The following is a 21686-nucleotide window of genomic DNA, read 5'->3' on the forward strand; positions in this document are numbered from 1 at the left end:
ATAATTGAAAAAAGATTAGTGACATTTTAACTTAAGTTTTACTAAAAGTTAGCTTTATGCTGATTTATTCTTTTAAGTTTCATTTTGTCATGTACTTGCTCAGTTTAGAGGTTTAGTAAATAGCATGTAGATTTTGTCAAACGGCATAGGTTAATATTAGAAGTAAGTTCATAATCGGCATGATTCATAACAAAAGACATTGTCACCCGCTGCTGCTTGCCTAAAGACATGCTTATCAAAACAAACCTGATGTATGCAAGTTTTGAAAGTTAATTAATTCTATTCTGTTTGTCTGATGCAGTTAGTGTCATAGCTTCATCTAGAGTTCCTTGGGTTATAACCCAGTTAATATACTAGTTAAAGGTTCCAATAAGCCACTAAAGCACGAGAGGTGATAAGTTGTTTTGCATTAAATTTAACTAGATGCAAAGAATAAGTTTTACATTAATTTGCTGTATCTTGTGATCATGGTAAGGATTAATGAAAGGCAATAACTCACTTTAATATGCAGTAGCTAGTTAGATACCCTTAGTCATTATAGATTTACATGGATTGATTCTTAAATGATATTAGGATAACACATTTAAAAGCTCCAAAACATTTATAATTTGTAGCAGCAATACTCAACAAAATATTTATGCATCTTTTTAATATGAAGCCTTTCCAAACATTCTGGCTAACTTATATCAATTTCTTTCTCTTTAAACGTCTTTTCTAGCAATTAGAAATTTGTTTCAATATGCAAATCAGTATTCCCACTAGTTTCTGCATGTTTTATTTCCTAACTTGTCAATCTCTCGACTATGCACCTAAGAGGTTTTACTTCATCTGATAAAAGTTAAATATTCCAAAACCCCTGACAGACATTAAGCAAATTATCATTATGTCTGAAAGCAACTACAAAGTCAGATAAAGATTATTAAGAAAGAACTTAGAACATAAAGGTATGTTGTTATGCTAGCAAAATCACCTACAACTTGTGGTGATCTTATTAAACAGGAACAGTCAAATTCAAACTAACTAGTAGTAAAAGATAAAATTAAATAGTGTAGTCAAAGACCACACAATTTAATTTAATCTAAGCTGGCTCAGTCATACGTTATAACATAGTCATTGTCATAAGAAATTCAAATATTTGTCATAACAAATTCAACTATAGCAATAATGCAAAGGTGAATTATTACAAATTATCAGAGCTGACAGAAACTAATGCAGCATGCAAGTCGAGGCCAGAAACAAATTCTGTCTTACAACCCCAAAACCTTAATTTAAATTAAGTAATAAAAGTGATTTGCATTCTGGTGAGGAAATAGAAAATTATAGTAAAGGCTGAAATTATAAACAACTGCTTAATTGACATAATAATAACTATACATATTATTCGGTTTTTTCCTTCAATATGTTTCCTCTTCATTTTAGAATTTTTGGATTCAATTAAAGATTTCTGTTATTCTAAAAAAACTAAATGCATTTAGAATGCATAGAAAAAGGTGCTAATTTTATTTCTTTCGTAATATGACTATTCAGAATAAATATGAAATTATACAGTCAAAAGTCGTTAATTCGGACACCCCAAATCCGGAATGATCTATAATCCGGACCTCAAAGCTAAAAACTTTCTGCGCATGCGCCGCGTTGGCACATGCGTTTTACGCCTGCGCGTAAGACCTTGACTACTGCGCATATGCGTGTGCGCAAGTGCAGAATACGTTTTCGCCTGCGCGTTTAATGTATAACGGAAGGTGTAAGCTAAAATTATCTAATTATCTATTTCAGTTAATGTTAATGATTGCGTTGTTCCTTAATCTTCGAATTGGATCGCGCTTATTATTTTTTGCAGACTGTAAGAGCAATTTTATAAAAGTAAACTTGCACTTTCGATTATGTCAAATAGAATTTCCGATGCTGGAACTTCCAAAGGATCTACAAAACGAAAGTATGTTTCGATGTCCAACAAACAAAAAGTGGAATTGCCGCAAAAAATGGATAAAGACATGAAGAATGTGACAGAGAGGTTAGTGAAAACGAAAAAATTTCGATTGACAAGTTAGTCGGTATTCTCGGCATAGCAATTAACGGGACTTGAACAGCGGAACTTTGTAACTGAACAAGAAATTATGTCTGTTTATAGAATTAAAGAGAAAGTATTATCACATAAAACGAAGCAACTTAAACTTAAACAACTTACATTGAAAGAAATATTTAATAAAGTAAATAAATATTAAGCTTTTTTTTTTTTTTTTTTTTTTGTAAATTTTGATACCCTTTAGATGATAATTGTTCTTTATTTCATAAATTACGGTTTCATATTTTTAATTTTAGAATTTCTGCATGTCATCTTACGAAATTTAAACTGATGATCTATAATCCGAAAAAATCAATAATCCAGAATCGGCGAAGTCCCGACGAGTCCGGATTAACGACTTTTGACTGTATATGGTACGTGCCGGTGAATTTTTAGAATTTAGTGACACACTGAGCAACAAAAATCTAGAAATGGCAAAACTTTTAGAATTTAGGAAAACACTAGGCAGCAGAATTCAGAATCCACAGACACTGCATCAGGTGGGAAAATATCTAGTGCCAGCCCTGTGTATGAGACATATAAGATGGATCTTTAAAATTGTCAAGTTTTCAATTTCTTTATTAATATCCATGTGATAAGATTAGAAGCATTTTTGATAACTTCCACGCTTGAGTCTAGTGAAAAGGAAGATAAACATGTTAAGAAAAAGACTTTCTAGTATCCGAAGTAAAACATTCAAATATTATGCTTTCAATTGTTCTTCCAAAAATTCTCCAAAAAATAAGAACTTCACCACAAACTTTCTGTAAAATACATCCATTATGTGTTAATATGATGAAGGCACTTTTCTGGAATCTTCCAGATTCGTTGGTCTATAAATCTTGCTTTCAAATCCTTCTAAACTTTTCATGTTGCAATGTTTAAAATCCTAAAGAAAAATTACCCCTACCAATTCTGTAAGAGCAAAAAAGCGAGAAATATGTTGGAAAAAATCAGAGGAGAAAAGGTGTAAAATTAATGTTTTACATAAAACTCATGCATATTATGAGATGATTACATGGAAAAAACTCTTACCATGAAAAAAATTAAAACGAAGATATTTTTAATTAACTACATAGCTATTTTGCTTTTCCTAAGCCATTGTTTTGTAATTTCTGTTAATTTATTATTATTATTATTATTTTTTCAGATTCAAAATATTGTATAAATAGGTCGTCAAACTGGAAAGTAATGTCTTTTTATAATATGAGAGCGAAAAATAGAAATGTTTCATTTTAATGTTATTTTTTGAATATATTTCAAACTGTTAGCATTATTTTAATGCAATTTATCAATGTTATAATATTTTTAAAACTATTGTCGAAAAATTCCAATTTCCAAATTATTTTTTTTATAGAAACTGAACTCAAAACTGCCAAAATGTTGATAAATCACCAAATTTAGAATATTTTAATAGAAGAATTCACATTCCCAAAAGCGAAAAGTTGTTCAAGAGCTCTTCATTAGGGGGGGGGGAAACGAAAGAATTTCGAAAGGCTTATGTTTCACTTCTTGCTCAGAAATTTGAGTATCCCACCATTTATATTAGAAATAGGTGCAAATTATAATCCATGAACCTATTCACCCATATTTGTCAATAAAGTGCCAAAAATGTTTCTCCAAAATGCTAATTCACATTCAGAATGGCAGTCGTAAAAGCAGACAGAAATTTTAAATGATTAAAATTAAGGACCTGATGCCGATTTTGGTCAAAATTAAGGACGTTTAAGGGCCAAAAATCAATTCAAAAAATGTAACGACTCTTAAAGACCGTACAAACTCTGTATTTGCCTGCAACTAAAAAAAAAATGTATGTTTTTTAAAATCTTATATGATAATAATCTTGTAACTAATGTTTGATGTATTACTAACTACAAAAAAATATAAGGTTAATAAATAAAGTGTATGCATTAAATTTTCAAAAGCATGGCTACAAATATAGTAGTGCCTCTTTACTTGCTGATTTGATAAGCACAGTTACTACACTACAGTTTGGGCCCAGGTAAAATTTTCATAATTAAGGACTTAACAATTCATTACTTATAAAATGTGCATCATGAAAGAACAGACCGCAATGTACCCAGTACTATTTCCTTAAGGAATTAGTTCAAATATATGAGCATAAATATGCAGGTACACAGGTTTTAGGTTTACATTTCATTGCTTATGAGTGCTTCGATAAAAGAATGCAATTTTTATTGCCCTGTCATATTTTAAAACTACAGCATTGTATTTTTCATCGGTATTGGCCTATTAAGCTAAACTCCAAAATCTGCTAGCCTAGTACATACAATGGTCAACATTGTAAACATACAACATAAGTGTGAAATGTTATTATTTCACGTATTGCTAGTAAATGTCTTACTGTATGTAATTTATCAGTTAAACTTAAGAAGTGGGTAACCTTAGATTCAAGGTAATTTTACAATATACACTGGTGTGCAAAAATTAAGGACGAGACGGTTTTTTCAATATAACTTTGTACAAAAGCTTTCCAAATCAACACATTTAATACCATAAGATCCCCAATACGTAAGGACATGAGTAATGTAAGCAACACTTATTAAAGAGAAATCAGAGGGATAAAAAGAAGCTTTATTGAAAAAGTAGCATGGAGCGCAATGCGACTGAAGGCCGAAACATCCCTGTGATGGGTGTCCAGCAAGAAACATCCGGTCTTTAATAGGGGATATGATCTCCCATGACTGCTAGGCAAGTTCACACTGAGAATGAGGGTGTCAATGAGTTGTTGAGGCATTGCTGCCCATTCGTCTTGCAGCGCCAATCGAAGCTCCGGAATCGTTACTGGTGGTAAGGTACGAGCTGCCAAGCGTCTGCCTAGAAAATCCCATACATGCTTGATGGGATTAAGATCCGGAGATCGTGCCGGCCAATCCATACGTTCAATATCCTCACTCTCTAAGAGCTGTCCGGCAGCTACTGTGCGATGACATGGTGCATTGTCGCCCATGAAAAGGAACTGCAGACCCATAGCGCCTCTAAAAAGACGCACATATGGAAGAAGAATCTCGTTACAATAATGGATCCCGTTGACTGAACCTGCGTCGAAGATGTGAAGGTCTGTACGACTACCAAGCATGATGCCTCGCCAAACGAGAACACCGCCACCTCCATACCTGTCCCTTTCAATGATGTTCGAGGGATGATTGCGGCTTCCCCGCTCTCTCCAGATGAGTATGCGATGAGAATCGCTACTCAGACTGAATCTGCTCTCATCTGTAAAGAGTACTCATCCCCATTCATTGTCTCTCCAATTCCGGTGTTCCCGGCACCACAGAGAACGCCTTCTCCAATGGGCAGGCGTTAGAGGTACACACCGTACAGGGCGTCGTGCAAACAGACCACCACCGTGCAGTCTTCTGGCCACGGTAAAACGCGATATCGGTCGTCCAGTCGCCTGTGTTGTGTGTCTAGCGATTTCTCCCGCTGTCTGCCGCCTGTTTCTTCTGGCCTGTAAGGCAATATACCGGTCATCTGCGGGTGTGGTTTCTCGTGGACGACCACTATTAAACCCCCGGATAGCTGTTCCTGTAGTTCGAAATGGTCTCCAAAGTCGTGAAACGATGCTGTGAGCAAATCCGAACTCTGCAGCCACACTTGTCACACTGTGGCCTTCCTCCAACTTCCCAATGATTCGACCTCGCGTAAAAGCATCCAGATGTCATCTAACAGATTGATTATTCGCCATTTTTCGCTGAGGCAGCAACTCGGTGTGATTTTAACTGCTCTACGGCGTGCAATCTCTTTGCCAGAAATACTGATCTTACACCGACAACAAGCTTTATACTACTCAGACACTCCCCCATTACGTCTACCTGCATATCTGCGCATGTGCTACCGTACATCACCTTACTTAATCTCCTGATTGGTCTTTCTGTCCGCTCTGCCTCTTCGTTCAGCTGATATGCTAATTTTTCGACTTCGTCCTTAATTTTTGCACCCCAGTGTATTACTGCGTATTATATCTTTTTACAGTTTGCTCAAAGAATTTATAAATTTCTTCATCTCTTTACCTTTTGGTACTTTTACTCTGGATTCTTGATTTGCGGTAGACCACACAAAGATAAATTCATGTGTGTGGTCCCCCATAGACCAGTTTTCGAGCTGTTACAAGATATGAGATGACAGGCTCTCTCTGGCATAGCAGAAGGTTCAGTTATGGCTAGGGTTGCCACCTCTGCCAGAATTGAGCCCTGAAAATTAAAATCTCCCAGCTCCCAGAAGGTATTTTAAAATAAATATTTCTCTCCCGGAATATAATTTTCCTGAAAATAACGATACAAACGAAATGGTTGACAGCATCAAAAATCACATGACCACGCACAACAGCCAAAAGAATGCCTACTCATATTTTCTTTGCAGCAGCGATCTACGGTGAGTGGTGAGTAAGCGCCTTGCTGATGAGTAGTGGAGCCGGCATGTCACGTGCACGCCCCCTCCATGCTTTCATTTAGTCTCCAGTTAGCTAGCTATCTACGAACATGTGCGTATTTTGAAATTATTTAAATGCTTTTATAATAATATCTAGTGGCAAAAATGATTCTGATTTAGCAAGTGAACAAGTGCCACAGAAAAAGACGAAAGTATTCGACATTGTTTCAAGACAAGTGGTTAACTATATTTAATTGGCTTATGAAGAAAGACAACTTTAATGGAGAATGTAAATTATGTCGTAAAACAGTTAATATTAAGTATGAAGATGTTAGAGCTATAACTGTACATTCCCAATGCAAGAAACACCCGTTAATACTGAATCGTTAATATCGCAATCGGTTTCAAACTTTTTCATGAAGAATCTTCAAAAGAAGAGGACAATATATCAGCAACTGAAATTACTTCAGTCTATCATCGGATTAAGCACCATCATAGTTTTAATAGCCAGGATTGCACAAGCAAATTGTATAGCACTCTATTTCCAGATTCTTCTTTGGCAAAAAAGATTTTTTGTGGTAGAACAAAATGTACAAGTATTTGCGAGAGTGTGCTTGCTCCTGCAGCTCAAGAAATACTTTTAAATGAGATTAAAGAAGCAGAGTTTTTTTCAGTCGCAACAGATGCATCGAATAAAGGCAACATTAAAATGTTTTCAGTAGTCATGCAATCTTTTCATAAGGAAAGTGGGATAAAACATGGACTGCTTGATTTTTACTATGATCCCCAAGAAAAAAGTGGTGAGATTAAAAACCAGATTTGTCGAGTTCTCGTCGAAAATAATTTATAATGAATGTAGACTTCGCCATTGATTTAAAGATCACTTTTGATGAAAATAAACTTTATGAAGATTTCTGTATTTTGAGGGAGGTTCAAGACAGGATTTTTAAATCAAATGTAAGAGTTGATCTGAAGTGGGCAAAATTTTTCTCAATGGTTGAAAACAGAGTTGGAGATATGTTGAAGAAAGTAGTTTCATTCGTTTTGTCTATACCTGTATCAAACGCTGCCTGTGAGCATGTTTTCATTATAGCATTCGATGTATGGACTAAGGAAAGAAACTTTTTAAATGAAGAACATGTCAAGGCAGAAATCCTAACGTTCTTCAATTTTAAAATGGACTGCAAATAGTTTTATAAATTTGTTAGTTTCAGACCAGATATTTTGAAATCCGTACGATCGAATGCAAAATATAAGTTCAAAATAATATAAAAAGTTATGAAAATTTATATTTTTTTTTCCTCTCCTGGATTTTGACAGCCAAAAAGTGGCAACCCTAGTTATGGCTCCACTTGACATTTCAAGAAATATTACTTCACAGCCAGTGTTAAGGAACTTTACCGATCTACACTAAATCTACCAGACCCTCTCAATTTCAAGGAGGGTGACGAACCAACAATCCTGTTTTCGTTTCAACTATAGCAAATCTGACATAAAGTATAACTGAAAAATTAAGAAGGCGTGACTAATTCAATCTACAAACTGTCTTAGACAAGGCAAAAATTTAGAATGCTCTTAAAACTCTAAACTAGAGAAACTGTTACTGCTCGCAAGATAATGTTTTTTTTTTTTTTTTTGGTTTATTTAAATTTGGCAAAGCACACTAGGGCTATCTGCTTAAGGGGAGGAATGCCTTCGTGGAGGACTTTCTAAGGGAAACTGGCTCGTATACACCGCAAGATAATGAGGACAATAACGTACAATTATTATATTACCTATGCATTCAATATTAATTGTTAATTGTCATTATTGTATTAATAATAGAGCTTCTCATATATTTATAAGAAATTTGTTTTTAGTTCTATATGAATAACCTAAAAAAATCTCAAGCCAGTCATTTACTAGTCTTACATTTAGTTGCCATATCAATGCAGTGTATTGTCATCACCCCAGATTCTTAAGTTTTCTAACACACAGAATGCAGGAATATTTTAAGAGCAAAATAATGCAAACAAATAATTGAAGAGATGATTCAATCACTTCCTGACATGCCAATCAGTGACCATGCGAATTTAGGTTTTTAAGATTAAAATCTAAATATTCTATATTAGGTTACTAAATATTCATTAATCTTGAAAAAAATCAGATGTGGCCATACATTAGCTCCTACTACTACCTGAACATCAGTGCTTGAAAAATTTGTTAGATACCTTTTTTCAAACTTGTACAAAAAGCGACATCATTAATTTTAGGAACATAATTGCAGATATGATATTAATTAAGTACATTTATTTTGCATTGAAAATCATCATCCAAACTTGCCAATAACAACTTATAAATATAATGTCATATAAGTGTAGTCTTGTTACTTCCAAATTATTATTCTTGAGTTTATACTGTACCTGTAGGTTCAACTTCAATTCTTTTGCACAGTTCTTGACAATATAACTTTTTTGTGAGCCGGAATCACATCACACTATTATTTTCTTTATAACATTCTTACTAACTACATTACTATGCACGGTTTCTAAATAAGTACTCTTGCGGTAGAATACTTGCATTCTGATTTCTAAATAAGTACTCTTGTGGTAGAATACTTGCATTCTGACAAGAATATTTGTATTTTAACATTTCCATGTAGTATCCATATTTGATGCTCTGTACCCGACTTTCTTTTTAATAAACCTTCTGACAAATTTGGAGTATTGAGGCATTAAACCAACACCACATTTGGTGACCAAAGAACATTGCAGTTATGCATGGTCAGAGTGAAGTGAATTGCAGTCAAGGAAGCTGAATATTGAGATTCTATGACAGCAGTGTCTGTGCAAACGATTTTAGTGTGGAGTTACAAAATCAGGAATATTTCAGTGGAAGTATTTATTACTTAGCATGTCGATGCTAATACTGGATAATTTTTTTCCAGGATATCGTGTACTTTAGAATGCAGGTAGGACTGGTTCAAGTTGATTTTTCTTCCATATTAATGTGTACAGCATTCTTTTATGTAGTGAATATTTTATATTTCTGTTGATATTCATTTTCATTCCAGTGTGTATCTCTAATAGGCAGGGATATGTGATAGGTTTTCTATCTTTTTATGTTATGTCTTGGCACTAATATTTGTAATGCTTAGTTGAAGGAAGTTGGTTATGTTGCATAATGAAAATTCTGCTGAATACATTGCAGCTGAAGGTGCAGCGGCTACACACGTCACATTTCAGTAAAACAACAGCCTTTTTGGAAAACAAGTCCTGCTTTATGGTTTGTCAGATTGGAATTGCAGTTTTCTCTTTCCAACAGAACTTTGGATTTAACAAAATTTAACCATGTTGTTGCTGCTGTAGACACCGATACACGTAATTCTGTTGGCAACATAATTTTAAAAACCTTCTGTTACTGGAAAATATGATGTCCTAAAACAAGGATTGATTTCAGTGCATGTCGAAATAGAAATGTCGAAAATTCGTACTCTTTTGCAAGGTTTAGAGCTTGGCGATCAATACCCTTCTAAGTTGTTGACTCATATGAGTGTTTTGGCAGGTGATACCACAGGTGAACCCTTGCTAAGATCTTTGTGGCTTGCAAGGCTTCCTAATGTACATAATCTATTTTAGCTGAACTTGGTGAAGATAATTTGAGTAAATTGGCTATGGTTGCTGATAAGATTATTGAGTGACTCATTATTATGTGAATACAGCTTTTGTGACCCCTCAGCCAAGTGAATCTGGTACAACTAATGTGGAACACCAGGTAACACAACTGACTACAAAGTTAGTGAGTTAAACCTGTACCTTGGAACATAATTCTTGTAGTCCTAAGCATAAGTCTCAACATTCGTACCAGCACAGAAAATCACATGAACATAGTAACCATTATAAAGAGTGCAGGGCTGTTCCTTGCAGGGGTGCAGTGCGTAAAAGTATGCGAGCAGCGAAAATAATTATTAGAGGGCGGACTTTATCGTTAACACTACTAAATATTTTAAATTCATTGTAAATACTTTTTATACAATTTGTCACATGTAAGTACTTAATAAATATGAAATAAAAATTTGATTAATTATTGAATTTTTTTTTTAATATTGGGGGTGGCAATCCTAGAAAAGTTTGCAGTCAGGCCAATCCTAGGGGCAGCAATGCTAGGAGAGTACGCATGCAGCCGATGGCCTAGGAACGGCCCTGAAAGAGTGAAGAAACTAGCTTTGCTTTTATCATGTAAATTTTGGGGAACAAGCAAGGAAATGTTAGTCTCCATGCTCCTTTCGCCAAAAGGGATATGAATAGGGTGATCTCATTCTGGCCAAAATAGCAAACACCAGGTAAATCATATATTCTTGAGGTACCCTTCAAAAATAAAATATTTAATTGATACATGTCTGGATGTGTCTGCAACCAAAAAAGTATGCTCTGTGTTTTAGATCTTCCCATAATTTGGTTTTATTTGCCACCAATGGAACTAAAATTCCCACATTTGACACTAAATGCCTACTTTGAATTTAAATTTGCATTATACTTTTGCTTGCTTATTTGTTGTTGCAGATGTAAATCAGTCAATTACAGGTGTAGATTTCCCTTAGGAAATGTGGATTACTTGTTGATGTTGCTAATAATTGCCTTATTGATTCTTAAACTAATTTGCCATCATGCGGTAAATTGTTTGGGAATTCTTCTGATTCGGGCATATCTGTACTTCTTTGTGATTATAAATTTGATAGATTACTAGCTGAGTTTCCCAAACTCATTAATCCTTCTTATGTAACCAACAATAATCAGAATTCAAGAATTTTCCATTGTATTGAGCTAAAGGTCCTCCTCTGTTCTCTAAACATTCAGCCATCCAAAAGCCCTTAGGCCCCCTCTTCACATGGTCCATAAAGATAACAGTGATTGGCACTATTGCGGTGATTATCGCTGCCTGAAAGCTACTATTATTCCTGATCAGTATCCTGTATCGCATATTCAATATTGTACACAGATATTTCTTGGAAAAAATATTTTCTCAACACTCAATTTAACTAGGGCATACCATCAAATTCCTGTTAATCCACAGGATGTGCCCAAAACAGCTGTGGCTATCCCATTAAGATTATTCGAATTTTTTAGAATGCAGTTTGGTATATGAAATGCAGGTCAAATATTCCAAAGCTTTACTCATTAAGTACTTTTTGGTTTAGATCTTTGCATTTCCTACTTCGATGATTCAGCAGATAAAAACCACATTCGTTTAATTTTTGATAGACTGAAGAAATATGGGTTAAAATTGGATTCTGCTAGATGTGTTTTTGGAAAGTCATTGGTATCATTTTTTGGTTGTTTAATTACCACTTCTGGTATTCAACCCATTACTGGAAAAAATCACAATAATTTCTAAACCTATAACAATGTCTGAACTAGAGAGATTTTTGGCAATGTTGAATTTTTGTCAGCGATTTTTGCCTAAGCCAGTAATAGAGTTGCCAACTCTCCCGATTTAGGCGGGAGACTCCCAATTTTCGAACGCTCTCCCGCCAACCCGATTTACAATATATTTCTCCCGACTTTTTCTTATTCTTAAAATTTCTCACGATTTTTATGGAACTTGGCTTAATACTTTGTTATATGAACCAAAAAAAAAAAAAAAAAAAAAAGAGTGATTTTGGACATCTGAAAGAAATTGAATTTTCTCTAGATTATATCTAAAACAAAACCTTGCGAATCAGATAACTTCTGCTTTGCGAGTGAGAACATATACGTATCCAGAAACGTCGTTCTCCAATGGGCATCAAGCTCCACTGCGTGTCATCTGGCATATATTAGCCAATGAGAACAAAGCAAGCTGTTATTTGGATGTTCTTTAGTTAATTCGTTCATTTTGTCCTGAGTTGTGTGAGTACACATGCCTTCGGGAAATAGTTTTAGAAATTATCATCTTTTGTTATGTCTGTGAGTAAGGTGAAATACTCGTGTACATTTCAAAAATTGTACACAATTGACTTTCCTTCCATTATTTCCTCAAGGAAATGTAATAAATTTGCGATGTGTACCACCTGTCGTTGCAATTTTTTGATTTTGCATTGTGGAAGGGCAGATATTCTCAAACATGTGCGTGCACAAAAACACAAGAACAACATGAGTTGTTTTGAAAAAAAAAAAATTAAATTTTTCTTCAGAAACAAAGGACCAAAAAGTTATTAATGCAGAATGTCTGTTCTCTGCCTTTTTACTGGAGCACAACCTGCCACTGAATGCACCGGATCACGCTGCAGCTTTATTTAGTAAAATGTTTTCCAATAGTGAAATCGCTAAGAAATACTCAAGTGCAAGAACCCAAACAGGTGCAATTGTTACAGAAATGGGTTCGAAAAATCAATCTTCAGTTATTGATTGAATTAAAACAGCTCCATTCTGCCTTTCTACGGATAGAAGCAATAATACCGATTCAAAACTGTATCCAAATTTTTTTTTTTTTTTTTTAATCCAGAGTCTTCAGAAATTGAGTGCAGTTTATTTTCTGTCCCCGCTTTAGAACATTTGACAGGCTTTAATATAGCACAGCTAATTATTAAAACTTTAAAAGAAAATGCAGTCCCTCTGGATAATTGCTTAGCACTTGTTGCCGATAATGCACCAGTAATGGTAGGCTTGAAGACTGGTGTTGCAGGCATCTTAAGAACGGAAAATTCAGATTTGCAGATTATGAGGTGCACCTGTCACCTCTTAAATTTAGCAGCTGAAAAAGGGGCAGCTTCTTTACCAATAAATGTGGATGAACGCATTGTTGATATTTATTATTATCTTGAAAGGAATTCTAAAAGGAAGGAAAAATTGAAACTGTTCCAACAGCTGCATAACAGCAATTTACAATTAGAAAACTTAGATGAAGTTATAAAATCAGCTAGGATTGACACCCAGTGGAGTTTAATTGGAAAACTGAAAGGTGCTGATGGAATTTTAAAATATAGTGAACTGTCTAAAATTATGTTGGCCATCTTAACAGTTCCCCATAGTAATGCAGAGTGTGAGAGGATTTTAAGTTGCAAAAACGAGGACTAAATTTAGATCTAATATTAGTGATGACACATTAGAAAAACTTTTATTAGTGAAAGTAGGCCTATGTGGCAATTGCTATGAACAAATTATGAAGTTTCTTTCTTAAAGAAAACAAAATCTGCCACTGTTTATAACATTTGTACGAAAACTGATTAAAGTGTCTTTTTTTTTTTTTTTTTTTTTTTTTTTTTTTTTGGTTTTGTTTTTTGTTGTTTTCTTAAACGATGCAAGTAATAAAAATGTTTATGTGTTGCTTGCATTTAAGAATTAGTTACTATTTAAAGTTAATTAATTATTAAAAACTATATTTTTATCATTTAAAAAGTTTTTTAACATTTGGCAAAATCTCCTGATTTTTGAGTGTCATAGGTTGGCAAATATGCAATAATTACCCAAGCCCAGCTTCATTCTCTTTTGAAAGATTGTGAGAAAAATGCTAAATATCCTATTTGCTAGGCAGCAGGAACAAGTGCAGCCTTTGAAAATGCAAAACTGATCTAACAAATGCAGTGACACTTTGTTACCATGCCCCTAGTCAGCGGTTGTCATTAATGGTTGATGGCTCACATGTGGCTATTGAAGCTGTTTTGCACAAAGAATCTATGATCAGCATTGATCACCTGAAACCAGCATTTTTAGTTTCAGATACTGTAGCATCGGCTCCTGTTCCTGAGCAGACTTCTATAGTAGACCTAATTGCACTAAACTTCCAGTGTGGATTACTCGTTCTGGCAGAAGAGTCAAGTTTAACCCTAGATATATCTGACCCCTTGTGCCTTTGGCACGTGTGTCTGTGTGTGTGTGTGTGGGGGGGTATTGTGGTGGAATATTTGCATTCCAACAAAAATATTTTAACATTTGCATGCAGGATCCATATTTGCTGCCCTGTACCTGTGCGTACTCGTTATATCACTTATCATATTTTTTTCTTCACATTTGGAAAAAATGATTAACAGTTGGCATAGCATGAAGTAGTATATTTTCAAAGTTACAAGATCCGGGCATAAAAAAAGCCAGGATACCTGAATTTAGGTATGGGGATATAACATGAAAAATTATGACAAGTATGTAATTCAACTTTTTTTATATGTGATGTCCATTAATTTGTATCTCTCTGTTATCTAACTAAATAAAGAACAATTTGTTCGCTTAAACTTCTGTCAGAATGAGTGGCAACATCTTTACCAACTTTCACATTCGGCAGGAGTTTGTAATTGGATCAGATGTTTTACTTTCATGTTTAACCTGTTAACTAAGTGGCATGACTGCCTTCATTTAGTCATGAACTTTTTTGCCACTTGGTATATATTGTATTATAATTTCAAATATTTTGTTTCTTTACTATCTTTAATAATATAAATATCATCTTAATGAATGGAAGCTTGCTAAAGCAGATATTAAAATATGTAATTATAAAAATTTAGCTAATAAAAGCTATTTAAATACAAGACTTCATGAGCAGATCTAGAAAGCCATGCTACTCAGAGGGTTAAAATCCATTAAATATGTCAGCTTTTCTGTCTGAAATGCAGTTTCCCCCTGATATAGAATTTTGAATGTAGGCTTTTGATATTCAAGTTGATAACAAATCTGACGATTGCTTTTAATTTTAGAGCAGAAGTATTTCTCATTCATTTGGCTTTTCTAATGTGAATTCCATTTTTCATATGCTCAACAATCCATAATTTGACATTTCCCAAGTTTTTTGGATAGTAAAGCTTTTACATGTATCCATTCACATGAAATGCCTTTTCCTAAACTGGCATTTAAATTTTAGTTTAATAAGTTTCCAAGCATTAAATAGCTCAGATGCAGAAGTTGCACTTTTGCATTTTATTTCTTAATAATCTATGTATAATTCATTCAGAGTCACAATTTTTTGTGCTTTACTTTTTTTAACAACCCATGTTTTTTTCCCTAAATAAAACTACAGGGGCTGCGTGACTGTATAAAAAGATTAATAAATTTACAAAATACTTTTTAAAAATTTTAAAACATCAATATATGAGTAACTGCATTATTTAAAATATTTTTTTAAGACTGGAACGAGCACCAGTGCAAAAACAAAGGCTGCATAAGGACTTTCGTGGGCATGGTATATATTTTTTTCTGTATCAAATAGTAGGTATAGGAATGCCGTTGTTTGAATATGACCTTTGTCAAATGATGGCCTTCTGCATCACAAGCTCTTTCAAATGGTACCAGAAGCTCTCTATTGCTAACTGTAGCATACTGCCAGAGATATTAGTGATAGTAATTCTGATGCAGTACTTCAATTCTAATACTTTGGCACAATGTGTTCAGAAAACGCTTTATTCTTCATACAAAAAAATCAGCACACATCAGATCCACAGATCAGGCTGCTGTTGTGATCCGACAGCATATTAATAATAAGCTTAATAAAAGCTCCTGTTAAAAATGAATGAAATAAGATGCCCATAATTATGTTAAACAAATAAAAACATTTTACTTAGTTACTCATCACATTGTAGAGACATTAGGTAATTTTTGGAAGCAGAAGAGATGAAAAATTAGCAACGCCTTCGCCAGGAATTGAACTACGGACCTCTGTAATACCGGCTCAGTGTGCTGACCACTACACCACGAAGGCACGCTAAGAAGGCAAGAGAAATACCTTACAACATAACTGATTAAATCAAAGCATGTGAAGGCTGCCAGCCCTAATTGGTAAAATAGTTCATAATTACATTACATATACAGGAAACCCCATACAGCCAGCCAGTTTGCTGCATTTTGAACCTGAATACCAGAGTTCAATAGTTGTACAACACTTGACCACTCACAGATCACATAACGTTTGATGATTCTAGTAACATATAACATCCAAAAATTTACATTTTTTGCCCTCCCCGAAAAAAAATCTTACCTGTCTGTTGCAAACTTCTAAATGCTGTTTTAAACGATACTTCCACCGAAAGGTATGACAACAGTGTGGGCACATAAATGAATCTGGAATATGCATTTTTAAATGTTGACTTAGGTATTTTCGTTTCCCAAATTCTTTCCAGCAGTGGGGGCAAGGATATTTAGGTTTATCACATACATGATTCCCTAGAAAAAAAATAACAATAATAACTAAAATTATTCTTTAAAATTAAAAGGGTCTTCAAAATACTCTTTTTAAAAAATTAGCCTGCAATATATATTTCATTTATACAAAGCTGACTCAGAAATACCTGAAAACTGGTTGAGAAAGGAGAAGCAAATGTGATTATTTAAATATATTTAGAAAGATGGAAATTCCAGAATATAATGAAGTAATCTTTTAATTTTGTCTAAAAAAATCACAACTAGGTTTCCTAACATGGAGTATTAAATTGCAGAAGTCTATAAATAGTGTCACAAAATCTGGCTTTACTTATTAAAAAAAGGTATTTTACACTTAATCTGAATTAAACCTTCTAATTTGAAGAAGAATTTCATTTAATATAATGTAAAACATGTTACTTTTCCCACAAAATAAAATACAATTAAGTGTGAACTGAATGTACGCATACTTAATAAATATTACAAGTATTATTAAAAGTCTGTCAGTGCTTCAGAACTAGCTTAATACAATACAACTATTTACATTCAAAACTAATATTATTACTACAGCAACTTTAAAGCAAAGTGTATATTTATTTAATAACTTAATGGACATATCAGAAGAATAAATGCATATTAAATAAAATTTAAATTCATGCACAAAATTGTAAGACAATTCTGTTGATTTCAACTAATTTGTAATTAAATAAAAAATATATACAGAATACAGAGTGAAGTAAGCTTCAGTCTCATTTCTCATCAGGTATTTTATCAATTATATTGAAATGAAAATAGTAAATTCTTCAATTATCAAAGCCTAGCTAATCAAGTTTACATAATTACAAATAATTCAATTTACAAATTAGTTTTTACCGTATTTGAAATATATACTAAGGAAAAACCTATTTATAAATTCTAAATTTATAAGATATTCTAAATTTATAGAGAGAACATAAAAGCTATTCATTAAAAATACCAGTATAAATAATATCTGTACCTAAAAATATCAAAATAGTGAATATAAAAATCATTTCAAATTTATTTTTGTGAAATTACTTAAAACATAGAGGCCCCCCCCAAAAAAGAATAAATACTATAAAGATAAACATTTATGTCAATTTCCCCTAAAAATAAGGAAATACATTTTTTACTTGAAATATACACCTATATAAACAGGCATCAAATTTTTACAACAGATATAATTTGTTATTCAATTAGTTATAGAAGATAAAAATACTGGTTATAAAAAATAGTTTTCATAAAAGAAGGTATACAAACAGTTATGCCTCATAAGATTATACTGTCAGTTTAAAAAACTCAATCATTTTATAAATTGAACAGGAGACTGCAAAATAACAAACACTAAAACAAAGCACTTAAAAGTTTTAAGAATATTAGCATATGTTTTGGCTTCCATGCAAAATGAGATGCTCTTCTTCTCCATCCAAAAAGAATATCTAAAAATATAAATAAATATTTTGGCATAAGAAACTAAGACTTTTGCTATAAATAATCAGGAATTTTATCACAAATAAGAATTTTCAGATAAAATGTCTACTTCATAAAACAGCACAACAAAGTACAAATCAGCACTGAAAGAGCATTAAAACTGTCTGAAGATCAGAATATTTTTTACTTTCTAATCAGAAAACTACAATATACTTACTTGATTAGAGAAAGTACTTTTGCTTATCAATACAATTTTAAGAGAAGTGGGAAAGCTCTTTTTATGATATCTGAACAGCCTAAATGAATGACTGTAGAATCATTCACTTTCAAGTATTATCACTATTTAAGTACCATATTATGGACACTCACTATTTAAGTACCATTATAGACAATAAAAGAAGACAAGTTGAGAGTTTCCCATATAAATAACTTTCCTGTAATTATGATAAATATTTCAAATAATCAAAGGATTGTGCTAAAATATAACTCACACTTTTAAGTTGTAATCTTGCAGTGCTTTACACAAAATATATGGGATATGTTTATCAGATGTATGTGAATTAATATGTGTGTTATATGAGACTTTAGTCTAACACTCACATAACAATAATATCCAATATAACCTATTCAGCTTTCTATGAAGTTTCCATCGACTCCAATGCACATAGCACTCTGATCAGTTAGGCAGCCAATTCAAGTAATAAAAAAAAGTTCTGTCACAGCCTTGAAACTATTACCGAATACCAAATGCCATTTTTGTGTCATCATTACTGTCATCACATGAACTACATAAGTGCGGCTTCAGTTTTTGAACAAATGTCATTGAAGACTTGTCTGCTGAATACAGTTAGTGGGAGAGAAGGTAAAATTTGCACTGCAGAGTGGCCGTCTGGGAAATCTCAATTCTGTACATGAGTTCATATAAAAACATCACTTTTCTGCTGAATTTGCCATAGTAGTTTACTTTTATAGCTTTTGAAGTCCGGGCAAAAAGTTATCAAAATAAATATCAGTTAAATAACAAATAATTATAGATCAATGGTTCCTCTTCAACCTCCCAAAAATGGCAGCCAAACAATTTCTGTACTCAGGAATAGGAAGATTTATTTTGCTTCTACACTAAATTTCCCTATGAGGTCATAGCAGTGACTAGTCATGAATAAAAACTACACTGGTTATCATTAGTTAAGGAAAAAATCACAAAAATAATAATTACTCAAAAAGTTACATGTAGAATTTAATGAAGCTGACCCACAGTATACAATACATAGTAAGGTATAAAATAATATGAAAAGAAATTACCAGACAATTATGGTGTTATAGAAACTAGCATATGTATAAAATGAACACATCTGGTGTGTCAGTTTGGTATAAGAAAATTACTTTCAGTATGGAGTATGATCTCCCTTAGAAGTGACACAACACATCAAAAGGACTGAGAGCAGCTATACATCTTTCTAAAGTATCCTAAACATTCTTGATAGGCTTCAGGTTTGGTGATCGAGTTAGCCACTCCATGCGCTGAAAATAATGATCCAAGATGTGAGCCCTGTGCATTCTAGCACTGTCTACAGACCTGAGCATTCATGGTTCCATGTGGCAAGACATGGAGGTCTGTACATCCACTCAAATAGATACCACCCCAAACACAGACACTGCCTCCTCTGCATGCATCTCTTTCACGGATGTTTGATGGATGACAGTGGGTTCTAGGTTCTCTCCAAATCAAATAATGTCTACTATCTCTTTGGAGGCTAAACCTGGACTCATCCGTAAAGAGAACAGCCCTGCATTGATTAGCTGTCCAGAAAAGTACTGTCGCACTACACAGCACAAAAAGGCATGAATATAATGCATTGTTATGACTTTCTTTTGTCAAGAACTCAATCACTAAATGTTTGAATTTTTGAGATTCAGACATATGATTGGCAATCTTTTATACCTTCCCAAAATCAAATGACAAGTAGCAGTAGTTCAGTTTTTATATTCTTCAAAAAATGATGTAACTGTTCTGCTGCATTTTGTCATTCTAGAAATATAACTTTAGAATTAGGCTTAGAACTTAATGTCTTCTAGACAGGACAGCCCAATGCATCAAATGGGAAAAAATAAAGAAAATTCTGTTTTCCAAAATTTAATTTAAAGTCTGTTGAGCTTTGGATTTGGCAAGAGATATATGAGTGAATCAGAATGTAACTACTACTCAGTGTATTTCATGTCATCATAGGTCAAATTATTTGCGGCCACTAACATAATTGATCTGCAAGGTTATATACTTAGCTACACTATATACACTACCAAATCTATACGACTGTAGAAATTTCATATTAAACTCATTTTGATAACTGTTGAAGACATTATTACAATTAAAAATCAATTTCCTTTTCAGGTACTGGAAAAAAAAAAGTTCAGCTAGTAAAAACATCACTTTATCAAACATGCACTAGACCAAGTACTTCTAAAGGAAAGATAAAATCATATAAATGTTAAGAATTCTTTTAATTTTTATGCTCTCCTCATTGATATAAATACCAAATTTCAAATATTACCTAATCAACTGCATACATCAAAACTACAAAAACAGATTCTTGCAGCAGTTTTTTTTTTTTTTTTTTTTTTTTTGCTTCGACACTACAAACATATTTTTAAATTAAAATGAGATGAAATTACAAGCAAAAAGAACGACACATTATTTTATGATCTTATGTACATTATGATATTTTCACCTGGCAATGTTTATAGATGACATATCAAAATTTTCAACAGAAAGGCCATATAGGTACAAACATATCATGAATTCAATTGATCAACTTAATTTTGCCCTTCAATTTTTCACAACTCGTCAAAGATTCATACATTATTTGTGCTGCTTGAAACTGTGGATGAAGTAGCTTAGAACAATCATCTGGAGGGAAGGCATCTGTCCCTAGGCACAACATCTGAGGGGGAAGGCAAACTGATGATACAAAATTTTAGAATGAAAAGTTATCCATTCTTGGCAAACAAAAGAAGGCGTGAAATTTGCTGTTGCCACTAGGTACTGAAAACCCCAGCTATGGTTCTGTACCTCCTTCCTCACAAAAAAAAAAAAAAAAAAAAAAAAAAAAAAAAAAGGCAGTAAGAGCATGCAAAATATTTTATGCTTGGAACAAATATGATTACTTTTCATTATCCATACCTCCAATCGGAAAGTCACAAACTCGTTGGTGACTCTGGAGGGCATTTGCAAACTCATTTTTTGCCAAGCTTTAAAAAGATAGAAACATCAGTAATAAAACACTTATATTTTGAGAAATCGTTTTTTAGCACTGTTATTTCTTCCATGTGCACAGCAAACTATTTTTGCTTAAAACATATGTTTGAGGGTGGAGAGTGGATACTTTTAGTGTTTCATGTTCTGCAATTGAGAATTATGAAGGGAGACAGAAATTCTATGCAGCCAGTTACACAGAATAACCATACATGTTCAACATATGGCCAGTTTATATGCACAGTGGTCATTTCTCGAAAGTACTGTTCTAATTTTCAAGAGTTACTGTCTCGTAAAATAAATGTTTCCCTACAACACCAAGATTAAAATGCACAAGAGGGTCCACAAAATCATTATTACATTTCAGGATTCTTTCTGATTACCCCCCTGGAAAGTATTCATTAGGCAATGGGCAACCCATGACATTTCCAAAATGTATTTATGTGACAGC

The 21686-nt window shown here is 33.3% G+C and overlaps 1 long non-coding RNA gene across 5 annotated transcripts in view; it reads right to left on the reverse strand.

The window, feature by feature from the left end:
- LOC118185061 (uncharacterized) overlaps positions 1-21686 on the reverse strand; it is a 30706-nt gene that overhangs the window by 871 nt on the left and 8149 nt on the right. For 2 of the 5 annotated variants that reach the window (XR_004757544.2, XR_015038465.1), the window contains exons 2-3: positions 17815-17993; positions 16376-16560 (exon numbers count right to left, since the gene is read on the reverse strand). This is a non-coding gene — a long non-coding RNA (uncharacterized LOC118185061). Of the gene's footprint in view, positions 1-16375; positions 16561-17814; positions 20569-21686 lie in introns of those variants that run through there. The other 3 variants (XR_004757541.2, XR_004757542.2, XR_004757543.2) reach the window with 2 other exon arrangements.

The sequence above is a fragment of the Stegodyphus dumicola genome, chromosome X1 (assembly GCF_044657685.1).
Source record: "Stegodyphus dumicola isolate Sdum_Otavi_A_Nest chromosome X1, ASM4465768v1".
NCBI lineage: Eukaryota > Metazoa > Arthropoda > Arachnida > Araneae > Eresidae > Stegodyphus > Stegodyphus dumicola.